The sequence below is a fragment of the Halichoerus grypus genome, chromosome 5 (genome assembly GCF_964656455.1).
Source record: "Halichoerus grypus chromosome 5, mHalGry1.hap1.1, whole genome shotgun sequence".
Classification (NCBI taxonomy): Eukaryota; Metazoa; Chordata; class Mammalia; order Carnivora; family Phocidae; genus Halichoerus; species Halichoerus grypus.
In genome coordinates, this window is record NC_135716.1 from 150,860,046 (window position 1) to 150,865,151 (window position 5,106).

Genomic DNA, 5,106 nt, shown 5'->3' on the forward strand with positions numbered 1-5,106 from the left:
GTACTCAGAACAGGGGGCTTCCGGGCCCCCACCCCTCCCAGCCAACCAGCCTGCTCCACCTACAAGGTCCCATACCACTGCCCGTCCCCGTAAGCCTGCCCACCCTCCACTTCATCCCAATAGGAAGACAAATCCTCAGGCCCAAGCAAGGAGGCCTATATAACACAGGATGGAGAAGAAAGCCCAATTTGGGGGGCCGGAGCGGTGGGGGGGAGTCGGGGTAGACAAATCAGATGGCAGTGGCCCAACTTTATCTCTTTCCCCATGTCTTCCTGTCTCCATCTGGTTCTATGATGAAGACTGTTCTCAGCCTCTTACTGTGTGCGTTGGAGCCTCTCTGCCACCTCTCTGACCCTCAGTCTCCTCCTCTGTAAAGGGAAGGTAACAGAGCTTAGTAAGCAAGGCTGCTGAAATTGTTGGCAGGTGCCATGCCCAGAGGGGGTGCTCAAAGGGCATCGGTTCCTTTGTCACGATAAATGATTCCATTTTTTCCATGCGTGGGATGCTGCCCTTTCCTATTTACAAATCCCCTTCATTTGTTTCAGCACAGCAACCCTTTGAGTATTAGGGGGCAAAGGGATTCCAGGGACAGTCAGGGCTGAGGCAGGATTTGAACCCCTGGCGGCTGGCTTTCCAGCCAGACACTGTCCCTGCCTCTCGCCAAATCTGTCTTCTTCTGCCGCATCCTGCTGTCACCTCCTCCCTCCCGGGTTTCCGCCCACCCCCGCCCCGGCTCCTAGGAGGAGGGCCCCACCCCCTCCCTCCACTCCTCCTCCCCCTCCTCCCCCTCCTCTCCCCCCCTGCCCCTCCTACCCCCCTCCCCCTCCTCCCCACGCGTCTTCCCCTCCCCTTCCTCCTCGGCGCCGCCCCCTCCTCCTCGCCGTCCTCGGAGCCCAAATACGCGACACCTGGAGCAATAGCAGCCGCCCCGCGGCCTGGGCCTCATTACGGGCCGGCCCTTATCGCGGCGTGCATCACATTATTTCATTTCAAAGAATGCGCAGAGAAACCCGTCCCGGCCGACAACAGAAAGTAAAAACACAGCTGACTCCCATTAGGGCCCTCTCACGGGCTCCGCGTGAGGTAATGAAATATGGAAGCGGTGAGATATGTAATGCTTTATTAAGCGGTCTCAGCTACAACGGCGTGCATGCCAATTACGCCTGCAGGCTACCGCCCGCCCCCGGCCGCCGGACCACCCAGCGCGCGCCCGGCCCGCGCCCCGGCCGCTGGGTGGGGGGGGGAGCGGGGAGGATTGGCGGAGGATTGGGGAAGAGGCTCGGAAGAAGGGGGAGGACGAGAGAGGGGAGGGAGCCGGGAGGAGGAATACAGAGGAAGAGGAAGGACAGTGCCCTCCCCCCCCCAGTGCCACCTCTGGGTTAGGGAAAGTAGCAGAGGCGTCACTGGGGCCCCTGAGAGAGCCAGGCCCATGGGGACCTGGGAATCTCAGAGTGACCTGAGCGAAACTGAGAGGACTCAAGTTCCTAGAAGCCTGGGAAGAGAGTGGCCAAAACTAAGGCGCAGAGAGGGAGAGAGACTTAGGGAGGGTCACACAGACCAGTCCCGGCAAGACTGGAGGGCAGCCAGGCCTCCTGTTTCCTAAACTAGACAGTTTCCACTCTGCCACACGGCCTCTTCCTTTCCTCTGCTGATGTCTGAATGGCAGAGTTCCTGCCCTATTGTGTGGGTTCTTTACATCTGACTCTACATCTCTGAGGTCCTCTGCCCCCTCTAACTGGCCCTACATGTTTTCCCACCTTTGCCCAATTTTCTGACTCTGCCACTGCCTTGGCTAGGCTATTTCGCCCCTCTGAGAATCAGTTTCCCCATCTGTGCAATGGGGATAACAATCCCCATCTCCTTAGGTTATGGTGCAGATGAAAGGGGCTCATGCAGCCACAGCCCGTGGTAAGCCCTCTGCTGTGACAGACCTGGTTCGTCAGTGCCACAATGAAGCTATCCTGTCAGTCACTCAACAGTGGGGCGCCGGGGTGGCTCAGTCGTTAAGTGTCCACCTTCAGCTCAGGTCATGGTCCCAGGGTCCTGGGATAGGGCCCGCATCCGGCTCCCTGCTCAGTGGGAAGCCTGCTTCTCCCTCCCCCACTCCCCCTGCTTGTGTTCCCTCTCTCGCTGTGTCTCTCTCTGTCAAATAAATAAATAAAATCTTTAAAAAAAAAAAAAAAACAAGTGATTCCCAAGTACCCACCTGGTGCCAAGGAATGTACGTGCTAATGTCCATGTGTGGAAAAGGCCAGCCAGGTAATCGGACCCCCATCAGGAAGCTCTGGGAGAGACTCAGCTGCAGAGAGGGAAGTGAAAATTACTGGCTAATATGGAATTTGGGATTATCTGGGGATTTGCATTATCCATTCCAGGAGTTCTCAGCCATATTACTACCTCAATACAAACAAGCAATGGTTCACTGCTCAGGAGGGGGAGGAGGGGTGCTGCGGCAGATAACCTGGCCTGCAAGGCCTCCATAACTCCTGGTGCACACTCGGGGCCCCAGGCCTATTCCTGACGCCCTAGCAAGCATTGCAAAAGGCAAAGGAGTTGGAGAGCAGTATTTTAGCGAGGTGATCTAGAATTACACCGAGCTTCTTAAAAGAAGGTCATTTGCAAACCTGGGTTCTTTCATTAATTTTAGCAGCACGTACCTTGTGAATCCAGCATGCAGAGATTCCCAAGTTAAGATCTGCCAGGAGAGTGTGCCCTTGGTGCCCCCTCTCTCCCACGGGGCCTCACCCTCTGTCAAGCCCCCTCTTCTGATCTCCTCAGATGCCTGCTGCTCTCCTGCTACCTACCTCCCTCCACCAGGAGAGAGAGAGAAACACTGACGAATACTTACGCAGTGCTCACCACATGCCAGGTACTACTGTAAGTTGTATTTGTACATAAATATATCCTATATATGATATTATTGTCTATAATGCAATATACTATAGATAAGGTAGTAAGAATAGAATGTAGAATGGAATATATAATATACTATTCTTTCTTTAAGATTTTATTTATTTATTTGACAGTGAGAGAGTGAGAACACGAACAGGGGGGAGGGGCAGAGAGAGAAGTTGACTCCCCGCTGAGCAGGGAGCCTGATACAGGGCTCAATCCCAGGACCCCAGGATCATGACCTGAGCCAAAGAGAGATGCTTAACCAACTGAGCCACCCAGGTGCCCTATAATATACTATTCTATTAAGTATTAGAAATATAAAGAAAATAATACAATAATATATAGATATACACTTATACATCATGTTTACTTAATCTTTACAAAAACCCCTTAAGGTCAGTGCTCACCATTTTGCAGATGAGGAAGCTGGACCACAGAGAAGTGAACCGACTTGTCCAAGGTCAACAGCTAGTGAGTGGCAGGTAACCCAGAGCGTTCGATCCAAAACGCCACACTGTTGATCACCACACAATCTGAAACTCACAAGGAGGAGACCGGGATGGGGGCGGAGGGCGGACAGCTTAAGGGACACAACTAATAGCACTCACATTTCTACAAAAGCCTAGGAGCTTCTCTTTACACATGAATTTGATCCTCCCAACACTGTCGGGAGACAGGATTTTTTTCCTCATTTTACAGCTGAGGAAACTGAGCCCCAGAGGAGAAAGGCTGGCCGCTCCATCTCAGCAAGTTTCTCCAGCAAGTTGGTACAGAGCTGCGGTGAGAAGCTAGGTCTGAGTACCAAGCCCATGTGGTACCACTCCTCCCGACCTCCCGCCACCACAGAAGAGCATTTTCAGAAAGCCAAAAGAAGAACTAAGGCCACCTAAATGACAAAGCTCAGGCACTGATGTATGAATGAGAAGCAATGTTCTTTTCTTACATCTGACGTTCTAACATCCCTAAAATCTACCCATGCCCCGGCTGATTTTGCGTATTTGCCCCAAAACACCTTGTTGACTCAGCGAAGTTGAACCGAGCTCCTACTCTGGTGGGGTGCTGGGGCAGCAAACGTGACCCGCTCATGCTCCCTGCCCTGGAGGAGCTCACAACCTAGCAGGGAAAACGGATGCCTGAACCCGTAATAGGAGGGAATATACAGCTTGCTGGAGATGCCCGTCACACACAGGGAATCAGGCAGATCTGCCCAGAAGGTCTCAGCAAACACGATGTTGGCACAGAGTCTCGCAGGGGGAATACAAGGAGTTGTCTTGGAGGAGAAAGCACCGAAAAACCCACTTATAAAGAGTATGGAGCCCTGAATATACACAGCTCCTTCAAGGGACTGCTAATACTTTGTAGGGCCCACTGAGCAGGACAGGTGTTAGCTAGAGCTGAGTAATGGAAGAGCCCCAGAGATTTTGTTAAGTTAAATTATTTAAATCAATGGAAGGCAGAGTACTCAGTCATTTCTTGGTAATTATTTCTCTTTTAAATCTTGCTCCCAATAGAATTTCCCCCAAGTTATTCATACTGTCTTAGAACAGAAAGTTCCAGACCTCTGTTTCTATCATACAGGTGACATTACCCTCATTTTATAGATGACGCCCTGAAAAGACATTTACCTCAGACAGAAAAAAAAAAAAGTGACTTTCATTTCAGGTACCGTACTAAGTACTTTATATACATTTCTCTCATTTGGCCCTCAAAAATATCCTGTGAGATATTTTCCTAAAACTTTCTAACTTCTTTCACATTTCGTGCTTTGGACATGATCATCTTCTGCCCTACAAGTATTCCTTATTCTTTGCCTACTGTACTCTTTAGTCTTCGGACTAAGTAAGAGGCTTCAGATAAGAAAGGCAACAATATAGTGGCTCAAATAGGACAGCAGTTTCTGTCTCTCTCCTGTAATGGTTTGGACGCAGGCATGTCGTCCAAGGTGAATAGGATAGCTGTGCTCCCCAAGATCGTCCGGGGACCCAGGTTCCTTTTTTTTTAATTTTCTTTGGTGACTTTTACTTCACAGAAATCTTATTTCTTAATTGAGTAGTTTTTTAAATTCAATTCATCAACACAGTGTATTACTAAATTCAGAGGTAGAGTTCAGTGATTCATCAGTTGCGCACATCTTGAGTTAAAAGTGACATTTAACATTCTATTAGTTTCAGGTGTGCAACATAATGATTCAGTATTTATATATATTGCAAA

The 5,106-nt window shown here is 50.3% G+C and overlaps 1 long non-coding RNA gene across 2 annotated transcripts; it reads left to right on the plus strand.

The window, feature by feature from the left end:
- Positions 1 to 874: 874 nt before the first annotated feature.
- On the plus strand, positions 875 to 4,592 carry LOC118536567 (uncharacterized). 2 transcript variants are annotated; one of them, XR_004917753.2, is made up of 4 exons: positions 875 to 1,083; positions 2,651 to 2,877; positions 3,291 to 3,377; positions 3,595 to 4,592. It is a non-coding gene; the product is annotated as an uncharacterized LOC118536567 (long non-coding RNA). The 2 variants fall into 2 exon arrangements; XR_004917754.2 differs by having other exon boundaries at positions 2,779 to 2,877.
- The last annotated feature ends 514 nt before the right edge of the window (positions 4,593 to 5,106 follow it).